The sequence below is a fragment of the Gymnoscopelus microlampas genome (genome assembly GCF_963454915.1).
Source record: "Gymnoscopelus microlampas genome assembly, chromosome: 3".
In the NCBI taxonomy this organism is placed as follows: domain Eukaryota; kingdom Metazoa; phylum Chordata; class Actinopteri; order Myctophiformes; family Myctophidae; genus Gymnoscopelus; species Gymnoscopelus microlampas.
The window spans coordinates 2,612,820-2,637,819 of NC_139940.1; the positions used below are offsets into that span (position 1 = coordinate 2,612,820).

General features: G+C 41.5%; 1 protein-coding gene across 1 annotated transcript in view; it reads left to right on the forward strand.

Annotated features, from left to right (window-relative positions):
- Positions 1-8,348: 8,348 nt before the first annotated feature.
- Positions 8,349-25,000, forward strand: part of LOC311039097 (uncharacterized protein) — a gene marked incomplete at its 3' end in the record, with an annotated part of 33,947 nt that continues 17,295 nt past the window's right edge. Inside the window, exon 1 of the mRNA XM_084048738.1 lies at positions 8,349-8,449. The remainder of the gene's footprint in view (positions 8,450-25,000) is intronic.

Here is a 25,000-nt window from a genome sequence, read left to right on the forward strand (position 1 = left end):
TAGATGTATTACCTTGTGTTTACTTTGTTTACTCTCAATCAATATTAAGTCAAATGCCTTCATTGTAAATGAATTCCACATTGTGGTGGCAGCATACTGTAGTAGAATTTATTTTTACCCTCGTTTTTGACAGTGAGTTTGGTAACATTACGGGGCGGCAGTGGCTCAGGGGTAGAGCGGCCGGGTGAGAACCGCAAGGTTCCCAGTTCGATCCCGGGTTCCCCCAGAGTTACGGTGCGTTTTAACAGCGGGCAACTCTCGGGCGATGCCGGGCAACATCGCCCAAAAGATAATGAAAGTCTATGAGAGCCGGCGATCGGGCGAAGTGGGCGGGGGGGGCGATGAAAGATGGATTTTCTTTATCTTTTTGGACGATGTCGCCCAGTATCGCCCGCTGTTAAAACGCACCGTTAGTGTCAAAGTGTCCTTGAGCAAGACACTCAACCCCTAATTTGATCCCGAGAGCAGGTTGGTGCCTTGCATGGTTTCCTCCTCCATCGGTGAATGAATGTGTGTGAATGTAATGAATCTATCTATGTAAAGCGCTTTGGATAAAAGCGCTATATAAATGCACCATTTACCATTTATAAGTGTTGGCATTAGGTGACAGTGAGTTTGGGAGGACTGTAACCTAGGTGGTGGCAGTACGTTTGGGAGGGAAGTCACTGTGCGTCTCTGAGGCCACTAGACAGCCTTATCTGTGGTAAACAGCTGTCATGTCAGCCTGTCTGCCTGTTAGCATGATGCTCACTGTGACGTTACAACACATTACTACTGTCTGCATGGGATTCCCTCTAAACTTATGTTTAATAAGAGTTAAATAGATCTATATTGTGATAGTAATCATTGCTATAGAGTGTTTGTTCAGTAACAGTGTTAAATAGCTCTATATTGTGATAGTAATCATTGCTATAGAGTGTGTGTTCAGTAACAGTGTTAAATAGCTCTATATTGTGATAGTAATCATTACTATAGAGTGTAAGTTCAGTAACAGTGTTAAATAGCTCTATATTGTGATAGTAATCATTACTATAGAGTGTAAGTTCAGTAACAGTGTTAAATAGATCTATATTGTGATAGTAATCATTACTATAGAGTGTAAGTTCAGTAACAGTGTTAAATAGCTCTATATTGTCATGAGTAACCATGACTTGAACTATGAACATATTCTATATCTGGCCACCAGGTGGCAGTGTGAACCAACCTCTGTATGACAGTATATTATTATGAAAGACATCAGAAGTGTGAATATGTACAGTAAGGCCTACATACTGTAAGTCATCAACACTTGGGCTTAAATCTCACTCTGACATAGTTGTTGCATTTTCTAGGAATTCAAACTTTTACGAAATGTAGATAATGATGTTTTGAAGATCTTTTGAAATAATATTTTGTTCTGTTAGGAAACTTTAAAAATAGATGATTACTCACAACCCAAAATAATTTGTCTGAGACGCAGAAATGGGTCCTGACCCATTTTTATACATATATAAACTGTAGTGTGTGCAGGACTAGGAATCACGTGATGCAACATTCCAGCTTCATAAATTGTGCATCATATCATAATGGAGCTCATGAATATTAATGAGCTGTGATGCAGTCTGTCTACATGGCTCCACAGCCAATAGGAACTAAGACTCTGAAACCTTTTCCTCGCCTTATGTCTGTCAGCCACAAACCTCAAATCTACATATTTATACTTTTTATGTTTTATCCCCATAAATTAAAACATAAGTCATACTACAGTTTCACACAAAAGCAGCCAGAAGAATAACTCCACAAGGTGGAGTTAGGAGGTTTAGTCAGAAGAGTTTTTTAGTACTTTTTAATGGTTCAATATTTATAAACCCCACACACAGAGGTAAAGGCTGTTCAATAGCACTGATTTATGAAATACAATACAAAAAGATGTCTGGTTTCTGCCCGACAGCGTCGATATACAGTATGATATAAATATCACACACTACAGTATGTACACAGAGAGCACAATGTTATGTAACACTCACTGATGCAACACAAACACACACACACACACACACACACACACACACACACACCCACACACACACACACACACACACACACACACACACACACACACACACACACACACACACACACACACACACACACACACACACACACACACACACACACACACATCATGTGCTCCACTGGAGTCATGTAACATGACGGATGTAATAATAATAATCATCATAATCGTAACAATAACAATAATGTGGTGTATCGTCTACCTTTTGGTTTAATACATATTGAAACAGAAACGATAACAAACACGATCGTCTTTGTGTAACACAGAACAAAAGAAAGGGACAAAAGGCGTGTTCGTATTGACCATCGCATGTTTGTAAATAATAAATCCGCTATGAGTCACAATTGTGTGATGACATAAATGAGTGTGTAATCAGTGGTCAGTATGTGTCTGTGATGTCTTGGTACAGTGGACAGGTGGTCAGTATGTGTCTGTGATGTATCATACAGTGGACAGGTGGTCAGTATGTGTCTGTGATGTCTTGGTACAGTGGACAGGTGGTCAGTATGTGTCTGTGATGTCTCGTACAGTGGACAGGTGGTCAGTATGTGTCTGTGATGTCTCGTACAGTGGACAGGTGGTCAGTATGTGTCTGTGATGTCTTGGTACAGTGGACAGGTGGTCCGTAGGTGTTTGCCTTTCTCTATTGTGAGGCCGTGTTCATTGAGTCTGTAGGCTACATAGTCAAGGCTTTCCTTAGTTTTATATCAGTCACAGGTTTTATTATTAGTAGTAGTAGTAGTGGTGGTGGTTTTGTATCAGTCACAGGTATTATTATTATTATTAGTAGTAGTAGTAGTGGTTTTGTATCAGTCACAGGGGTGCATTTCTCCTTTCCGACATGTCGCCTTTCCGACGTTGACTAACCCTATACCTCAGTGGTTCTCAAACTTTTTCATGTCAGGGACCCCCAAAATGATATGTATTTGGCCGCGGACCCCCATCTCAAATATTTTGTTCCAGGGACCCCCAGAAGCAAAGATTTGAGTTATAAATGGTCGCTTTAAAAAAAGATATATTCAAAGGTTTGCACACATTTTCATGATTTTTCTAAAATAGCAGATCTACAAGCTCATAGCACGGCACTCGGTGCCGCGCTATGAGCTTGTATATCTGCTATTTTTGAATGGCCAAAGTATAAAAGGCTAAAGTATTTAAAATGATTGTGATGCTATATTAACACATTTTGCTGGGGACCCCCTGGTACCCCCCGCCCCCCCCCCAAGGACCCCTAGGGGTCCCCGGACCCCACTTTGAGAACCAACGCTATACCTAACCCTAACCTTAACCGCACGCCGGAAGCCACTAGTCGGAGTGGTGAGATGTCGGAATGGAAGGAGCACCCCCAGTCACAGTGCTGTGTAGTCTTTCTTTAGAGCTAAACAGCATTCCATTTTGCTCTGGTTTTGGGTAGATTTCTTCTTTTTTGTTGTCTTATAAGTTGGTTTAGTCCAGTAGGACAGTAGTGTGTCTGGTGGTTGTTCTTGTGTTCCAGAACCAGCTGGCTGAGGGGGACATCTGTCTGTAATGTGAGGGTCTTAGTAGCGTGTCTGGATAACGTTAGGTGGTTCTAACATGTAAATGCTCTCTGTTTAACTCTGCATGCATTGTTTGTTGTTTTGGATGGATTTACAGAGTCTCAGTTTGGTGTTTATCTCTTCAAGGTCTTGGTTGGTGGACCCCAGACCTCACGGGTTCTATAGTGGACTCTAATGTTTTTATACAGATTTTAATTGGGGTGTCTAGTTTGATGTTTGCTTTTGATCACATGGACAGCTCCTCTCTCTCTCTCTCTCTCTCTCTCTCTCTCTCTCTCTCTCTCTCTCTCTCTCTCTCTCTCTCTCTCTAGGGTCCATCTCAGCCAGCTGCTCGCTGCATTAGGGAAAAGGGCGGGGCAGAAAGGGCGGGGCACGTTGTTTCCAGGCAACTGGAAGCCTCGTGTGGCCACTGTATAGTTAATGTTAATGTTATACACACACACACACACACACACACACACACACACACACACACACACACACACACACACACACACACACACACACACTCTCTCTCTCTCTCTCTCTCTCTCTCTCTCTCTCTCTCTCTCTCTCTCTCTCTCTCTCTCTCTCTCTCTCTCTCTCTCTCTCTCTCTCTCTCTCTCTCTCTCTCTCTCTCTCACTGGAAAGCATCTGTGTCATTTTAGATTTTAGCTGCAGTGGTTCTCAAAAATAGCAGATCTACAAGCTTGTAGATAGATATCATTTCTGGGGTCCTTGGCACAAAAACATTGTGAGAACTACTGATTTAGAAGGCATTTGTAGAATCAACCTCGGATCTTATATAGTTTGTCATTGGTAGTGCTCGGAGTTTGTAGTTTGTAGATCTGCTATTTTCAGCCAGTGACAGACAGCGTGGCGTAGTGTAGTAATGAGTGTGTATTGTGGAGGTAATGTGTGTATGTAGAGGTGAATGAGTGTTTATTTGGAGGTGAATGTTTAACCACTGGTCAAAGTCTGACCAGGAAACACTTCATTTGTTGTTAAAATGAGAAAGCAGAGAGATAAGAACACATAGGACGATTCCACAGGTAGAAAGCCCATTCATTTTTCCCAAAGAGAGAGATTTCCAAAAATATTTATATTAAATATTTTAAGCTAAAAAAAGGCAAAGTTACAACTGTAACTGTGGTACTTTTTACCGCACTACAACTTCTGTTTCCAGCTTCACCCAGCTGATCGGGCGGGGGGGTCTTGCTCAGAGACACTTCGACACATTGCCGGTGTCGGGAATCGAACCTTTTGTCTTCCCATGCTGGCTCTCTAACCTCTAACCACACTCAGCCATGGCCCCACCCCCTAATCTACAAAGTAACTGAATGATTTACTTTGTAGATTTTTGAAGAGGACAACATGCATCATGAGTACTTTTACTTTTGGCACTTTAAGCATATTTTGATGCCAATACTTTTGTACTTTTACTCAAGTAAAAATGTTGAATACCGGACATTTATAACAGAATATATCTGATATTGATACTTTTACTTAAGCAAATGAAAATAAACAAAGTGAGCACTTCTTGCTGGTGATTCAGTTGTTTCTTTAAGTTCATCAATTCATTATACATTATAAATCCAAGCCAGACAGCAATGTGTCAATCGAGCTGCTTGTCTGTGAGACGAAACAGGTTGTTGGTTCAAAACCTTCCTGTCCCTGTCCGTCCTCCTGTCCGTCCTCCTCTCTGTCTTTTAAAACAAATTTAGAATAGCCAATTTTTTTTTCTCCCTTTTTTTTCTCCCCACTGTAGTCGCCCGTGACTCGCGATGCGACGCGTTGTGAGCTTGTAGATCTGCTATTTTCAAATAGCTGATGTCTATGTTAAAGTGCTCATGTGGCCCCATAGCCGCTTCTTTTGGGGCTGGTTTTCCTAGGCCTGGTTGCTTGTTTCTCTCACATAATCTGGCAACACTGCCGGCTTCCCTCCCCCGAACACGGGCCAATTGTGTTTGTTGTGTGTAGACGCCCGACTAAGCCGGATACACACACACACACACACACACACACACACACACACACACACACACACACACACCACGGTGGATTCGAACCCACAACCTCCGTGGTGGTGGTTGTGGTGGGCAGGGACGTTACCACTGAGCCACCCAAGCTCCTTCCTGTCCCTGTCTGTCCTTCTGTCCTGCTGGGAGAATAATGGACCCCCGAGACCCCCCCCACCCCCCACCCCCAGCCCCCCAACGACCCCTCCCCATGGCTCTGTGAGCCGTATGGCCCTAATGGGGTCAGGCAGATGGGAGGAGACCTGAAAGACAGCTTGTGTGTGTGTGTGTGTGTGTGTGTGTGTGTGTGTGTGTGTGTGTGTGTGTGTGTGTGTGTGTATTATAACATCATTATAAGAGTGGGCGGGTGTTCATTATACTTTCAAATAGCTGGGAGGGTCTGGTGTGTCCAGCGCGGCGTAAATAAGTACTTTTACTCGAGCACTTTTACTCAAGTACTGTACACTTGAAGTAGTTTAAAAAAAATGGATGTACTTTAAACTTCTACTCTATTACAACTCACATCTCTACTCTATTACATCTCACATCTCTAGTACATCTTACATCTATACTCCACTACAAGTATTTGACAGCTTTGATCAGGGGTGATGCAACCTTGATGATGCAGAGGGCCACTATGTTTACACACTCACTCCAGAGGGACACAAAGGCAGACTCCTCTTATCTCCGTATTTGAACTTTTGTTCGTAAATGAATGCCATACTTCGCCATTCTACACACAAAAGTAGTAGCAAAAATAGTAGATCTACAAGCTCAAAATGCGTCGCAGCTTGTAGATGTGCTGTTTTTGCTATTTTTGAATTGGAATCCTGAAAAGTTACATTTTTAATTCATTTCAAATGCATTTAGTTATACTTATGAACATTTTATGAACTTAAATACAAATACATTGGACATAAAAAAGACAATAGAATTTTAATACTAGTCATTAAGCTACTAGGCTGCACTCGCCTTCCTGCTTTCGTGTATAGAGGGGCGGGTTTAAAATCAGCGCGGAGAGAATGCGCCTGATCCCATTGGTTCACCGATCTGTCCGTCAGCCCCCGCCCCTTCAACACAACATTATGAGTGACGCCCACTGCACTCTGGTTGGTTGGGGGAAATGAAACACTTCCTATACCGGGTACACAGACGCACTGGTCCAGGCTTTTATTTTTTTAGCAAAACTAAACAATAAAAGCCTGGAGATCGAGGCTATTAAGCTACTAATATAGACTGAAGTAATTAAAGCGGGTCATGTTTGCATGTTTGGAATTGTAAACAGCTGAAATCAATAATATGTCAGTATTCTGATATTAACCTGCGGCCCGCATTAAGTGAAGGTGGGGGCCGCATGTGGCCCCCGGGCCGCCAGTTGCCCATGTATGGCTTTGATGATGTGTTGTGATGTGAGAGTGTGGTCTAGCCAACAGCAGCTCAGGACTCTGAATCTCTGCCCTCCATACTCTCCTATCTAACATCAGGGTCTGGAGCTCTACAGTGTTGTTAGCTAAGCTGTGGCACCGCATTGTGTCAACGTAGGTGGTGCACCTCCTACTGGCTCCACTGTCACACTGCAGTGTGTCTACGTAGGTGGTGCACCTCCTACTGGCTCCACTGTGACAGTGCAGTGTGTCTACGTAGGTGGTGCACCTCCTACTGGCTCCACTGTGACACTGCAGTGTGTCTACGTAGGTGGTGCACCTCCTACTGGCTCCACTGTGCCACTGCATTGTGTCTACGAGGTGGTGCTTCTTGCCTTTCCTAGCTTTGTCCTGGGTTGGCTCCCATAGTGCCCTGCCAGCCTCATCCCTCTCTCTATGACTTTGTCTGTGACCCGTGGTAGGTCCCCATAGAGGACCATGTTTCTGATGTGGTCCGCCCATGTGACACCATAGTCTCATTCTGATGTGGTCCACCCATGTAGTGCCATTGGTATCATTGGTGTGTAGACTCCATCCATCAGGGTATTTCCTATTGTGCTGTGATTTTTTTTTTAAGCTTCAGATACTACAGCTACTAAGTAATTTCAAAAGTAGTGAACAGGCTTGCTCTGAGCTTGTAGATCTAATATTTTCACCATTTTTGAAGTGGGCTTAAGTGTTTCATTCATAATGTCATTTTGTCCTTTCCCAGAAATGTACAGTATAGTGGAGTCAAAAGTACGATATTTGTCTCTGAAATAAAGTGGAGTGAAAGTCATGAGTATCCAAAAAATATCCAGTACTCAAGTAAATGTAGCATACATGGTTACAGTGTGGCGGTCTTGGGGGTCCTGGGGGCCCCCATCTCTTCTCACTGTGTGTGTATGGATGTTGACAGGACAGGTTAGGGGCCCCTGTTGCCCCCCCCCCACTGTGCTATGCTATTATTATTGTATTATTAATATTAAAAAAAAAACCGTTTTATTATTATTATCATTATTATCATTGTATTATTATTATTATTATTATTATTTAAAAAACATGTTTTGTATTATTATTGTTTAAAAAATGTTTTTAATTGTTACTATTATTATTATTATTATTATTATTATTATTTTATTATTATTATTATATTGTTCAACACCGGTGGTCAGTCAGTCTCTCTCCTCATTGGCTTACTGCTCAGGGCTTAGAAAGCTTAGCACTCGCCGGTCAGCATAGAGCAGATCTACAAGCTCACAGCGCGTCGCTGCAGTGAAGCGTTGTGAGCTTGTAGATCTGCTCTTAGCCCTTGGCCCCTCCCCTTTACTCCAGCCTGCAGCTCAAGCACAACAAAGCGTGTTGAGACGTTTAGTTGTAGCGACACATCATTCTGTTACATTGTGTCTGATTGTATCTCAATCTGATTGTCTCTGATCGGCGGGGATCAAAGCCAAGGTGAGTTCAATACAATGTGTCTATTGATCCTTTGATCTCGATCTGATCACTTTGTTCGCTTTCATTGATTTGTTTAGTTATTTGTAACATTCGAATCGGCGCCATTTTCAATAACAGCCGATTATTTAAATCCCTCCACCGGCCGGTCCGGTGATTCATTATATATTATTATATAATATTATATTATTATATATTATTGTATATTATTATATATTCTATTATATTATTATTTATATATATATATATATATATATATATATATATATATATATATATATATATATATATATATATATATATATATATATATATATATATATATCTCCTCCCTGTCCGGTGGTATATTATATATTAAATATTACACATGAAGGTGATCAATGGCTTTATTTATTGATCTGATTCCATTGGAATTGTAACAAAGTTTCGGTTGTAAAGAGACAAACATCTGATAGAGGAATAGGAGGAATATTGTTGTTTTCAGCTGCAACTCTTTAGGATAAACATTACATTAATTTAAACCTCCTTATTATTATTATCTCACAACTAATCATTGAATTAGAACCGTTTGATTTGACGTTTTTATTATCAATGCAAAATGCATAGATATTATTATATTTGTTCATAATGTGTGTAAAAAGGAGCAAAGAGTTGAGAGACAGAAAGTAATGCTCTGTGATGCATGAATGAACTGAATGAATGAATGGGTTAATTATGACTGAATGGCTCAATTAGTGAATGAATGAGTTTGAGCGTCACACGCACGCTGCCTGGCTGCTCCGACCGGAGCGCGTGCGTGCACAGTGTCTTTGCATTAGCAGGTGTGTGTGTGTGTGTGTGTGTGTGTGTGTGTGTGTGTGTGTGTGTGTGAGTGTGTGAGTGTGAGAGCTGACATTGTCCTTTATGAGATCAAAACAAAGACTTGTATGTAATCTGCCACGTCAGCAACTTGTTAGAATGTAGATAATTGTATTATCCTTCTATATGTCAGGGGTCTTCAACGTTTATCAGGCCAAGGACCCCTTAGCTGAGACAGATGAAGCAGGGACCCCCATATTATATATTGTATAGCTGAGAGAGATGAAGCAGGGACCCCCATATTATATATTGTATAGCTGGGAGAGATGATGCAGGGACCCCCTATTATATAGCTGAGAGAGATGAAGCAGGGACCCCCACTATATCGTATAAAATGATGTTGCAGATTAACATTTTTCATATATTTCATTGATAGCTTCATAGAATACTTTGACAGCATGTCATCAGTGTTTGTTTGTTTGTTTGTTTACACATTATCTTTTCTATGGATATGCAGGAACTTTAACCACTTAAACCCTCAATACTTTGTAAGCTTGGCTCTGTACTTGGTCTGCTCTTTTCCCCCAAACCTCTTTGCCGTGAGGCTTTTTTGGGCTCTAATGTTCCCTTCAGAACAGAGATGCTAGGGTTCAAGTGGTCCATGAAAAAAAAGAGTTCCTGTCACACAAGATTATTTGTTAAATCATTTTGCTGGGGACCCCCTGGAACCCCCCCAAGAACCCCTGTATACATTATATGGATACGTGTATGTATGTATCTATGTATACTTACATACACATATGTATGTATGTGTGCCACAGCTGTTAAAGACACGCAGGTTATTTTTATGCCTGACTTTTACATTTCTTTTATCTAATCTTGCACATGTGTGACTCTGCTGCTAAACAGATAAAACGTTATGGTAGCTGTCCCTAAAGCTAACCTTTGTTTCCATCACATCCAGTAAACATGACATGTTTTATTATGAATTTATCACTATTATTACCTTGCTGTTGTCTTGTATACAAGTTGTCCTGAATTCCTGTCCAGACAGACAGAGGTGTGAATGTGAACTCTGTCTTACTGTCTTATCACTTCTGGGTTGATTATTGTACAGTTCTGTCCTGTTTTACAACATTAGAAATGAATCATCTCTCTCTCTCTCTCTCTCTCTCTCTCTCTCTCTCTCTCTCTCTCTCTCTCTCTCTCTCTCTCTCTCTCTCTCTCTCTCTCTCTCTCTCATATAAATCCTCTCTGTCAGGTGTAAATCTTGTATGTAAAAAAACTGTTACTATTCAGGTAACAACCTGTGATTCAATGTAGTTGTTAAATTGCATTTGTTAAGATACGTGTTAAATAGCGTAGTAACGTAGTTAAACAAATGAAAAATACACTTTCACACCAAAACAAAGATGGTTTTATGCAGTTGAAAGCTTACTCTACTTAGTGGGAACACTCTGAGCCCCCACCTCACGTCTAAAATACACCTTTTGGACCAGAAAAGAAAATATTTCACCTGGAAGGAAAAAATGTTTTTGGTTACTCCACTGCGTCCCCTACAGATCAGGTCAATGGAATTCTTCTATTGACCAGATTTATCCTTCCTGTGAAATGTTTTATTTTCTGTCCAAAAAGCATATTTTAGACGTGAGGTGGGGGCTCAGAGTGTTCCCACTAAGTACAGTAGACTTTCAACATCATAAAACCCTCTTTGTTTTGGTGAGTACCAAAAGTGTATTTTTTTAAAAATTTTGACTAAAGACGAGCAGCCTGTGGTGAACAAAGGATAGAAAGTCCCATAGCGTTAAGGAGAACTCCTTCTAACGCTATGGACCAGAGCCAAGAGACAGACAGTCTACAAGCAGACAGACATGAAGTGAACGAGAGACAGACAGTTTACAAGCAGACAGACATGAAGTGAACGAGAGACAGACAGTTTACAAGCAGACAGACATGAAGTGAATGAGAGACAGACAGTTTACAAGCAGACAGACATGAAGTGAACGAGAGACAGACAGTTTACAAGCAGACAGACTTGAAGTGAATGAGAGACAGACAGTTTACAAGCAGACAGACATGAAGTGAACGAGAGACAGACAGTTTACAAACAGACAGACATGAAGTGAACGAGAGACAGACAGTTTACAAGCAGACAGACATGAAGTGAATGAGAGACAGACAGTTTACAAGCAGACAGACATGAAGTGAATGAGAGACAGACAGTTTACAAGCAGACAGACATGAAGTGAATGAGAGACAGACAGACAGTCTACAAGCAGACAGACATGAAGTGAATGAGAGACAGACAGTTTACAAGCAGACAGACATGAAGTGAATGAGAGACAGACAGTTTACAAGCAGACAGACATGAAGTGAACGAGAGACAGACAGTTTACAAGCAGACAGACATGAAGTGAACGAGAGACAGACAGTTTACAAGCAGACAGACTTGAAGTGAATGAGAGACAGACAGTTTACAAGCAGACAGACATGAAGTGAATGAGAGACAGACAGTCTACAAGCAGACAGACATGAAGTGAATGAGAGACAGACAGTTTACAAGCAGACAGACATGAAGTGAACGAGAGACAGACAGTTTACAAGCAGACAGACTTGAAGTGAATGAGAGACAGACAGTTTACAAGCAGACAGACATGAAGTGAACGAGAGACAGACAGTTTACAAGCAGACAGACATGAAGTGAACGAGAGACAGACAGTGCGTCGCAATGCGACGCATTGTGAGCTTGTAGATTTGCTATTTTCAAAATATTTGTGTATATTTGAAAACTTGAAATGGGACATTCTGCATAATGACTACTTTTACTTTTGGTACTCTAGGTACATTTTGATGCCAATACTTTTGTACTTTTACTCATGCAAATTTTGAATTCAATTTACTCTGTTACTTCGTAACAGAGTAGTTCTACATTGCAGTATTGATACTTTTACTTAAGTAAAGCAATTGAGTACTTTTCCCACCACTATCTATAAGGTGTTTTATATTCAGATATGTCCACTGCAAACAAACCATCTTTGATTGATTGAATACTTAATTAGTCAGAGATGTGAACAGCACAGGTACAGTCAGACGAAGCACAGCACAAAAAAGTCCTGGGGACTTGTTTCCATTGTGGTCCTATGTATTCAATTCATCAACATAGCATAAAAATACCTAACACAATATTGCATGTCATCAACACATATAAAACACTATGATGTACAAAGGAGAAAAGGGAAAGAAATGTCAGCAGGTAATGACACCTCCTTTCTGTGGTACAAAGCATTCACCTCTCCTTGGGGTCTCCTGTCCTGATAGATGGAGTTTCAGGCCTGTTTAGAAAGAAACCAGTGTTACACATCTTTTAATGGATGGTGTCAGGACATTCTACAAAATCTACATTATGGTGTCAGAGTAGTAGAATGAGAACGTTCCCATGTTTGTTCTATAGGCGGATTTTGTTTACCAACATTGAGACCGCACGCGCAGGTGTTCTGTTTCATGTAATCCAAGGGTCTTCAACGTTTTCAGGCCAAGGACCCCCTAGCTGAGGGACAGATACAGCAGGGACCCCCCATATCGTATAAAATTGTGTTTCAGATTAAACTTTTTTTTGTTTACATGATCATCTGCTATTTTTTCCCTCTACACCTATAGCCTCTTTCTGCGAGGCGTTGTGAGCTTGTAGATCGGCTATTTTTTGGCTAAAGTTCTCCTCACAAAAGAGATGCTAGGGTTCAAGTGGTTAATGTAAAAAAGAAAAAAATCATATCACACAAATATTTGGCGGACCCCCTGTCGTAACTCTGAGGAACCCCTAGGGGTCCCGGACCCCCTTTTGAAGACCCCTGATGTAATCAATTCCCAACAGATCCCCAAACCTGTTGTGTTGGGGTGCGCTGTTTTTTCTGTTCATTCAGCCTCCTCTGTGTGTTGGGTAGTGGGGTGCGCCCATAGAGGTATAATATAACTAGAGGGCGGATTGCCCCGCCCCCCAGCTATCATTTCAATGAATGTGCTCAGTGGCGTTTTGAAGCACCCGGAAGCCTGCCGGAAGTAGAATTATTGAGACGTTTTTGGGGACACTATAGAGTTATGAGCATGCGCACGAGTGTCCTTTTTGCGTCCTACGGCAGAATGAACGCAAGATATTTATGAAATACACTCGAGATCCATATGTATATGTAAATGCATATGTATTTATGTATAATATGTTTACATATTATCTACATATTCATATTTATATATATATATATATAAATATCTCTCAGTATGTTTTGCTCGTGCGTGTATTTCTCCCCGCCTGCAGTTCCAGCTTTGGCCACTGCGGTGACGGCTTCAATGTTTCTCAGCAACTCTGGGGGCGTGGGTGTGCCCTAATGAGACATATATATATATACTTCACCCTGCAACGGTATTGCACGGCGAGAGTGTGAGCTTGAAGGTCTGCTATTCTCTGACGCCTTCGCACGGCGGAGCATAAATCAGGTTTGAGGGGATACAGCTGTGTGATCAAGCAGGCTCTGGTGCCGGGATCATTGACAATATTCACACGGCGGCCATGTTGCTATTAAGTCAATGAAGTGCCAATGAAACCCAATGAAACCCCGGTTGCCACGGCAACGGGGTGGCACTTTCAATGTTAAATTCCAAAATGGCCGCCGTGTGCATGAATATGGTCTATAGAGCGCTCCCTCTGCGACTGGAGGCGGGATTTGGGGGACAAACTGCTTTGTGTATCGCTATGATTGTTTACACACAAGTTGACACAACATAAACCAAGGCATATACTGTATATTTCAAGAGGCGGAGATCACAGTAAACCTCCATCCTAAACCTTCTTCCTCCACACTGGGAGGAAAACAGCATCTGAGAGTTTGATGGGATGCATTTATTCACACGTGAGGCTGTGACCACTTTAACATCTTATGCATCTTATGAGCGGTGGGGTTCTTATGGCCCCGACCTGCGCTCTGCATACTGGTTCTTATCAGTGTGACGTGGTCTGGAAACGCGTCTATAGGTGGGTGGAACCAGATGATGGTGGCTCCCTCTAGTGGTGTGGCTGTAGGTGTCTCTCACTTTGGAGAAGTAGTTAGTCAGTATGAGGGCATTGAGGGTATGTCTCTAACCCGAATCTTCAATACCAATCCAAGCTGGGAGCAGCAGTGGCTCAGGGGTAGAGTGGCCGGTAGAGCGGCTGGATGGAGGCCGTGAGGTTTCCAGTTCGATCCCGGGCTTCCGTAGAGTTAGTGTTGAAGTGTCCTCGAGCAAGACACTGAACCCCTAACTGCTCCTGATGAGCAGGTTGGTGCCTTGCATGGTTTCCTCTGCCATCGGTGTGTGAATGTGTGTGTGAATGTGTGTGTGAATGTGTGTGTGTGTGTGTGTGTGTGTGTGTGTGTGTGTGTGTGAATGTGTGTGTGAATGTGTGAATGGGTGAATGTAATGCACAATCTATGTAAAGCGCTTTGGATAAAAGCGCTTTATAAATGCACCATTTACCATTTATATTTGCTGAACCTTGTCTTCGTTCATTGTTTACATCTGCTAGTCAGCTGCTGCTGCTTCCTCATGTGATCACGTGAGATGAAATGATGCGAGGTGCTGCGTTCAGGCAAACCGAGAATCCATAATAATAGGATCCTGCAGTGTGTGATGTCTCATTGTTTTAAAACTGTGTGTGTGTGTGTGTGTGTGTGTGTGTGTGTGTGTGTGTGTGTGTGTGTGTGTGTGTGTGTGTGTGTGTGTGTGTGTGTGTGTGTGTGTGTGTGTGTGTGTGTGTGTGTGTGTGGTTTAAGATCATCTGAGAAGTGTGATGTGACGTCAGCTCACGGTCTAGCCAACAGCACCATCTCAGGACTCCTGAGTGTCTGTCCTCCACACTCTCCTATCTAACATCAGGGTCTAAAGCTCTACAGTGTAGTTAGTTAAACTGTCTCTACAGTGTAGTTAGTTAAACTGTCTCTACAGGGTAGTTAGTTAAACTGTCTCTACAGTGTAGTTAGTTAAACTGTCTCTATACAGTGTAGTTAGTTAAACTGTCTCTACAGTGTAGTTAGTTAAACTGTCTCTCTACAGTGTAGTTAGTTAAACTGTCTCTACAGTGTAGTTAGTTAAACTGTCTCTACAGTGTAGTTAGTTAAACTGTCTGTACAGTGTAGTTAGTTAAACTGTCTCTACAGTGTAGTTAGTTAAACTGTCTCTACAGTGTAGTTAGTTAAACTGTCTCTATACAGTGTAGTTAGTTAAACTGTCTCTACAGTGTAGTTAGTTAAACTGTCTCTCTACAGTGTAGTTAGTTAAACTGTCTCTATACAGTGTAGTTAGTTAAACTGTCTCTACAGTGTAGTTAGTTAAACTGTCTCTACAGTGTAGTTAGTTAAACTGTCTCTATACAGTGTAGTTAGTTAAACTGTCTCTACAGTGTAGTTAGTTAAACTGTCTCTACAGTGTAGTTAGTTAAACTGTCTCTACAGTGTAGTTAGTTAAACTGTCTCTCTACAGTGTAGTTAGTTAAACTGTCTCTACAGTGTAGTTAGTTAAACTGTCTCTCTACAGTGTAGTTAGTTAAACTGTCTCTACAGTGTAGTTAGTTAAACTGTCTCTATACAGTGTAGTTAGTTAAACTGTCTCTATACAGTGTAGTTAGTTAAACTGTCTCTACAGTGTAGTTAGTTAAACTGTCTCTACAGTGTAGTTAGTTAAACTGTCTCTCTACAGTGTAGTTAGTTAAACTGTCTCTACAGTGTTGTTAAACCCTCGATTCCAGTATTACGGCCTTTACAGACAGGGTGCGATTAGTCAATCAGTTTTTACCAGGGGTGCAATGCTCACAGGACGGCCTTACACGGCGTGCAGGAACCTATTTGACCAGCAGCACGGCGCAGGCACACGCATAGATTTAAAACCACTTTAAATTCACACCTCGACAAAGTTTACAAAGACTCCCGATTCACACCAGGTGGATGAACATAGGAATGAGCCTATAGATGCATATCAATTGTCCATTGTGTGACCTGTAGTGTAGGTACACTACCGGCGATGTGCGCGTCACGTCTTTAAAATAGAGTGCAACCACCTTCCAATTCAGCAACACAGGTTTTTACCGCATGCTAAAAGACGCACAAATCGAACTGGGTTCGATTGAAAAAAAAAAGAAAAGCATCGCCGCAGCCACTTGCCGCACGGCAAATTCAGAGCCTGTGTGCGTGAGGTCATAGAGAACCATGTGTTCTTTAAAAAAAAAATATTGTCAGTTTTTTTTGTGCGAAAAATCGCACCGTGTCTGAAAAGGCCTTTATTTGAAGCTCCAATGCGTGTCTTTTAGTTTTTGTAGTCTTATATCCACCCGTTTCTTGGCTGTGTGTTTTCCACTTCCTGTCGGATTTCATTGGATATCATTAGTCATCTGACCGGTTTCATTGGATTTCATTGGATCAAAAGACATGAAGTGGAACACAGTGAAAAGCCTAGGAAACAGGTGGATAGTGACAGAGCGACAATAACTGCCTATCTGTGAGAATGTGTTGCTTGTAGACTGTCTGTCTCTCATTCACTTCACATCTGTCTCCACCTCCCTCTCTCTCTCTCACTCATGTGTTCTGCTCTCTCTCTCTCTCTCTCTCCCCCCCCTCCCTCCCTCCCTCTCTCTCTCTCTCTCTCTCGGATCTGAAGTTGTACAGGGCAGATGTGACAAACAACCTAAATATACTAAGACATGACTGACATATTTAATAACTTATACTTACTTAAAAAAAACCTTAATAGTGGAAATAGCAGATCTACAAGCTCACAACTGCCACGCGTTGTGAGCTTGTAGATCTGCTATTTCCATTATTATGGAAATGCAAAATAATTGGGATTATCTCAAATAATTGTGATCAGGCGGTGATGTAATAATTGTGACAGGCCTCATTATTGATAAATACATAGTTATTATAGTTCAGTTGTCAGAACAGGCTGAACAGTTGGTCTGACAGATCTGACCCCAGGTCTGTGCTTATATATACTGCTGATTCAGCAACGCTGTGTGTGTGTGTGTGTGTGTGTGTGTGTGTGTGTGTGTGTGTGTGTGTGTGTGTGTGTGTGTGTGTGTGTGTGTGTGTGTGTGTGTGTGTGTGTGTGTGTGTGTGTGTGTGTGTGTGTGTGTGTGTGTGTGTGTGTGTGTGTGTGTGCTGTGAGGTCATTCAGGTCTCGGAGGAGCCTGTCTAAGTTAATCCTCTTTTGGGAGTGTGATGTGCATTAGTGTGTAGAATAGATACACACTGTGTGTGTGTGTGTGTGTGTGTGTGTGTGTGTGTGTGTGTGTGTGTGTGTCCATACATACAATGGCTTCTTTGTTCAGCGCTTACTGTAAACCCTATTGTCAAAACGTTTCAACGTTTTCACCTATAATTACACACTAATGATAACATAATAATAATAATACGCTCTAAGCAAGGACCATGCAGTAGGTAGGGCGGCCATTTGTTTGGTTTTAGGACAGACAGGGAGAAGTGAAGGTAGGCCTACTGTACTGTACATCAACCCATGCACACATAGAGGCTTGAGCCCCGCCCTTTTACCCGTCGCTAAAAACGTGCCCTCTCCAGACTAACCCCCCCCCCTAAAAAAAATCTTAAAAAAATAAATAAATAAATCATCTGCCTCTAGCGGCCTGCCGGTAAGGCCAACGGAAATGGCATTGGGTGTGTTGGATGCAGCTCAAAGTTAACTTTCCTCAGGTATCTAGTCACCGTCCGACCTTCCTAGCCTGTGTTATTGATGAAAAACGGGCGACACTGGCCAAAACTCAATCGAAATTCGGCGAAAGTGTCCGTTTTCAAGATGTTTTGGCCATTATCTCTGGACCAGAAGGTCCATTCTGCTCAGTTCAAAGCTTGCTGGATGTGTGACTTTGAGGACATTAAGCACACAGTGACACCTTTTCGGGCCTAAAAGTATGGTAATTGTTCGGACCGGGCCGAGCCTCGGGCCGGCCCAGTAGGGCCCAGTTAGGCCCGGACCTCAATTTTCAGACCCGTTGAGAACTCTAGCTCTCATAGACTACAATGTATTCTATATATAAATAGTGTTTGTTCATAAGCTGGTCCACATGGCTCTCGTTGACTACAATGTATTCCACAAACGCTTACAGTTTGCCTCCCAGTGTGATGAATCTGACGTCTGGAATTACCGGAAAGATAAAATGACGAAGATGACTTAACCTTCTTCTATAAAATACCTGGGTCTAATGTGCCGTTAGCAACATGTGCTGTGTGTGTACATTAGTGTAGTAAATATGTGTGTACATTAGTGTAGTAAATCTGAGTGTCCATGTTTAAATGTCATTCACTGCTATTCATGTTGAAATGGTGTAGTTAGTAGACAAACACTACAATACTTTAAACTTGCTTGGTATAGTACATAGTGTAGCTAATTCAACCTTTTTGAAATTCTCTACGCCGTTTGTTTGATCTAAAACAAATTACTGCTTTCAGACAAAATGTTAATACGCCTGGATATATTGTCTAGTTCTGCATTTCAAACTTGGATTTTGAGCTTAAAGATATAGGGCTATTAGGTAACCATACCGTGAGTTTTCATATATTCTGTAATGGTGACTTAATGGACAAGACAAAACGTAAACACAATATATGATGCATAAAGACGTTTCGGTAAAGATGGTTTAGCTAAAATAGTTTTTAAGCTGTTTTGTAAAGCGACTTTGGGTACTAAGAAAAGCGCTACAGTATAAGTCTGATGTATTATCATTATTATAGTTATGTTAAAGGTGAACTGTGTAACTTTTAGCCTATTTTATTTATAGATATAAAGCTATTTAAGGCATCATTTCCCTGCAGGAAGCAACAAGACACGCCCCTCTCTCTGGCTGTCTTTGGTTCATGTTGACATTCATCCCTCTGTTTAAGACCTCTGCTCTAATACACTGGTTCTCAGCCTTTTCAGACAGTGACCCCCCAAAATAATCATATTTGCACTGGGGACCCCCCCAAAATAACCAAAATAATCATATTTGAACTGGGGACCCCCCCAAAATAATCATATTTGAACTGGGGACCCCTCAAAATAACCCAAATAATCATATTTGATCTGGGGACCCCCCCCCAAAATACTAATATTTCTGGGGACCCCCCCCCCCCACCCTGACAAGCACAAGGAATTGTAGGAGTTGAGGCATTACTGTACATTTTGGTTTGACTCAGTTCCACAGATAAATATTGTGAAATCTGCATATCTAAAAGCTTGTAGATCTGCTGATTTTGCCTCTTTTTTCTTTTTACTTTTGATGCAGTAATGGTATTTTTCTGATTTTTTGTCTTTAGTCCTTCAGTGCTTCAGTCCTTTAAATTGCCACTTTACTGTCATCTGCCCCCCCCCCCCCCCCACACACACACACACACACACACACACAGAATGATGTGGGTACCCCCTGGGGGGCTGAGAGAACCTCTGGTCTAATGTAGATCTGCAGGATGCAGTGGGTGGGTTGGGGGGAGCAGATGGATTTAAAAAGCTTTCAGTGGATCAATGGCCGTGTCTGTCAGAGGGTTCATGTTTCACCGGCATCTGTGACTATATCGATTATTAGACCCATAAGACCTCTTTGAGGTTTTAGACCCGAGATAGACCTCCAACGGGGGCCGGCGGTACCCGTTTTCTTTTTTTTTAACCTTTTTTTTACCGCCTATCGTATCCACAAAGTAAAGGCTGTCCTCCCTGCTCTCAGATCTGATCTTTGCAATGTTAGCGGTCAGGAAACGTTAAGCGATCCGTGTAACCACTTTAACCATTACTTTATACTTTGGGCTATTCAAAAATAGCAGATCTACAAGCTCATAGCGCGGCACCGAGTGCCGCGCTATGAGCTTGTAGATCTGCTATTTTTTTGAAAAATCGTGAAAATGTGTGCAATTCTTTGAATATATATATGTATTTTTTTTTAAAGCGAACATTTTATTTAATCAAATCTTTGCTTCTGGGGGGGTCCCTGGAACAACGTATTTTGAGATGGGGGTCCGCGGCCAAATACATATAATTGTGGGGGTCCTTGACATGAAACCTGTTTTGAGAACCACTGATATTATAGCAACATTCGTTTTTTCAAAAAAAGACATTTGTAGAATCCCCCAGAAGCAAAGATTTGAGTTCGCTTTAAAATCTATGTATATATTCAAAGATTTGCACAAATGTTCAAGATTTTTTTTAAATAGCAGATCTACAAGCTCATAGCGCGGCACTCGGTGCCGCGCTATGAGCTTGTAGATCTGCTATTTTTGAATAGCCCAAAGTTTAAGATAATGGTTAAAGTGGTTATCATTTAAAATGACAGATGATTTCCCAGTCTTAAACAGTTAAATTGCTGTTTTAATCAGCCTGTGCCATGTTTACCTCATGCAGCCGAAACAGGACCAGTGCTGACACCTGCGGTCGGGGGTTGAATACATTAGTTACCTTATGATTAGTTACCTTATGATTAGTTACCTTATGATGTTTAATTAGTTATCGATTCGATTACGAATAATCTATTAATCGTTTGCACTGCACCCCTAGTGTTGACAGTGGCAGTTCAGAGAGAGTGTGTGTGTGTGTGTGTGTGTGTGTGTGTGTGTGTGTGTGTGTGTGTGTGGGGGGGGGTGAGGTCAAATAGGTCATGTGATCATGATGTCATACTTATCCTTGACTCTGAGCCAGGTGGGCGGGGCTTCCAGGTGGGAGGGGCTTCCAATAAAGCCATGAATCAGCACAGATGGTCACCTGACTGACACTGCTGCTGAGAGAGAGAGAGAGAGAGAGAGAGAGATAATCTCATTGGTCACTTTGGGTTAACTCCTTCAGCCTGCTGTCACTGTGTGCATCCACACATAAGATACATGTTGTCTCAAAGCCCTTGTTCCGGTTCCGGCCATTTCTGTCCGTTACTCAAGGAAGAGCGGAACCCGGATATGAGCTTCAGACGCGCATCGGGACGTTCGTTCCGTTTTTGTCCCTCATAACATGGGAGTGGATGAGATTTACGATGACTTGCATCTTATGTGTGGATGCACCCATAGTGTTCAGTATAGTGTCAGTCCTGTGTTCAGGTAGTTCCACTAGGTTGAAAAGGGTGTGTGTGTGTGTGTGTGTGTGTGTGTGTGTGTGTGTGTGTGTGTGTGTGTGTGTGTGTGTGTGTGTGTGTGTGTGTGTGTGTGTGTGTGTGTGTGTGTGTGTGTGTGTGTGTGTGTGTGTGTGTGTGTGTGTGTGTGTGTGTGTGTGTGTGTGTGTGCGCGTGTGCGTGCAGGCTGAATATCTCAACACCCACATGTCTAATGGGTTCACACTACTGTATATCTGAAGTGTAGCAACAGTGAGAAGCACACATTCATTCATTCATACCAAACAGTGACAGCTACAACGGCGTGTTTTTATTTATGTAAACAAGTGTAAAGAAGTCTCCTCTCTTCTTTACACTTGTACGCACTAAACCTAATGTGACAAATAAACTCTACAGATAAACAAGCCCAAAGTCGCTTATAATCTAAGCAGACATGGCAACACTGGTGGTGTAAACCTGTATTGTGATGGTTGTGGGTCTGTTCTGATGTCACAGTTTACTACATTACATTACAGTCATTTAGCAGACGCTTTTATCCAAAGCCACATACAATAAGTGCATTCAACATAGGTAGGGAACGAACACTACTAATCACCAGAAGTCACCAGTGCATTTTCTGCTAAAACAAGCAACCAAGAGTATACCTAGCGCTAAGGTAAAAGTGCAATATATCAGCTACCTACTTTCTTAAACAGATGAGACAAAATAGCAAAATCAAATGAGCAAGAGATAAAACAAATAAGTGTATCGACTAAACAAGATCCAATAAAACAATACAATACAACAATAAAACGAGCGTTCGTACAGCTAGTTAACAACACGTAGGCCAGGCAGAGAGGAAGGGTAGTGTTTCCTGAAGAGGTGGGTTTTCAGCCTGCGGTGAAAGATAGGCAGTGACTCTGCTGTCCTACTGGTAGATGGTCGTACATAAAATACATAAGATGCTCAAAAATACATAGAAATGATGATATTATATACAGTACATATATACGTGGTAATGTATGTATGCTAACCTAACCTGTGAGTGCACTTGCACTGCTTTGTGTGGGTGCACGTGTGCGTCATTTACAATCTGGCTGTGGATGTTTATGTGTGTGTGTGTGTGTGTGTGTGTGTGTGTGTGTGTGTGTGTGTGTATGTATGGTTAGTGTGTTGTAAATAGTGTGTGTGTGTGTGTGTGTGTGTGTGTGTGTGTGTGTGTGTGTGTGTGTGTGTGTGTGTGTGTGTGTGTGTGTGTGTGTGTGTGTGTGTGTGTGTGTGTGTGTGTGTGTGTGTGTGTGTGTGTGCCTGTGTGCCTGTGCACTCTAATGAGTGTTGTTGACTCACTGCTGAGTTGCTATTTATAGATTTATATTCATAATGCATGTCTGACAGCTTCCTGCCACACACACACACACACACACACACACACACACACACACACACACACACACACACACACACACACACACACACACACACACACACACACACACACACACACACACACACACACACACACACACACACTGTATTGTCTCAGAGTCATGTTGTGTGGTGGGTTTAGTGTAACAGTAAAATCCTCAGTGTTCATTTAACTAGAGTTACACATGAATACATGAACAGTGTTTACACTGTTTTATTTCTCATCATGAGTTGCTTGCAGTCGTATCAGTAAGAGGAAGGAGAAGAGGAGAGGAAGGAGAAGGAGAGGAGGAATGGGAAGAGGAGGAAGGAGAAGAGGAGGGCTTGAAACTGGATAAAACTGAGCTATCTTTGTCTTTGTGGGAAATCTAATCACTGATGGTTTTAGAATGAACCTTTCCCCTCCAGGGTCAGTGACAGCAGGGTCAATTCAGGTCACATGGTTGGTGACGGGGTCGCTCCAGGCCAGGACGTAAAATAAGTCACGTTTAGAGCCCGCCGGGCTATAGGGCTGTCTGTCACCATTATGAATCTAAGATGACCATTAATTGTCACTCAAATAATTGCGATTAACGATTTTGTTGTGTGTTTGGCGTTGTCCTTGACATTGGAACATACATGAATACAATGTTTTATTTCTGTTTGCCTTTAGGCTTTGTAATCATAAATCACACAGGACAGATATGACAAATAACTTAAACATACAAACACATTATTGACATATTTAATAATTTCATACATGAAAAAACATTGCAGAAATAGCTGATCTGTACCTTACTGGGTCACATTACATTACATTACATTACAGTCATTTAGCAGACGCTTTTATCCAAAGCGACTTACAATAAGTGCATTCAACATAGGTAGGGAACGAAACTACTAATCACCAGAAGTCTTAAGTGCATTTCCTGCAAAAACAAGAGTATACCTAGCGCTAAGGTAAAAGTGCTATATATCAGCTACCTACTTTCTTAAACAGATGAGACAAAATAGCAAAATCAAATGAGCTAAAACAAAAAGTGTATCGACTAAACAAGATCCAATAAAACAGTACAACAATAAAACAAGAGTTCGTACAACTAGTTAACAACAAGTCACCTGCCAGTTAGGAGCCCCTTAGCCTGGTAAACCCTCCCTCCGGAAATCTCATTTCCATTTGATTCCAGGAGTGAGTCTGGCATGAACGCCTAAAGGCCCGCTCAAAGTCCCTAGATGGGTCTTTAACGTGCGTCAGGCGGTGAGGGATTCCGTCCGTTCTTTACGGACACATGCATGGTGGCTCAGGAGAGAGAGATTGCACGTACCCAATGTTGCCATGTCTGCTTATTATAAGCGACTTTGGGCTTATTTTTCTGTATAGTTGCTTGTAAACAAACGGTTGCGGTTTTATTTGGGCTTGTTTCTAAAGTGTAGTTGCTTATTTGGGCCAATTATTATTTAAACCAGTGATTCTCTGATATATATTGTAGATCTGATATTTTCATATGCAGTGGTGTAAAGTAACTAAGTACATTTACTTAAGTACTGTACTTAAGTAAATGTTGAGGTAATTGTACTTTACTTGAGTATTTCCAATTTCCAATACTTTTTTTTTTAATCCACTACATCTCAGAGGCAAATATTGTACTTTTACTCCACTACAATTATTTGAAAACTTTAGTTACTAGTTACTTTTCAGATATAAATGATGATATTATGAAACATACATTAACCACTTTAGCCCTATTTTATACATAGGCTATTTGAAAATAGCCGATCTACAAGCTCGTAGCTTGTAGATCTGCTATTTTCAAACATTTTTGTACTTTTACTTTTGATACTTTAAGTACATTCTGATACCAATACTTTTGTACTTTTACTCAAGTACATTTTTAATTCCAAACTTTTACTTGTAACAGAGTACTTCTGCATTGGAGTAGTGATACTTTTACTTAAGTAAAACATTTGAGTACTTTTTCCACCACTGTTCATATGTGGCCAAGTCGATTCTTTTGGGCTTGTTTTCATAGACCTGGTTACTTATTTCTCTCACAAAGTCTGGCAACAGGTTACAATGCTATGAAACTAGCATTGTAGCCCAGTGGTACAACAGGCAAAACGTAGTAAACGTGCGTCGGCCTGACGGTGAATGTCGACTGAACGGACGGAAAAACGGGAGCCATAAGTGACGGAGGGGGAGTAAAAAACGACAACGCAAGGAGCGCCGGCGCTCGTTACGTATCCTTACGTCCGACTATGAATGATACTTAATTTGT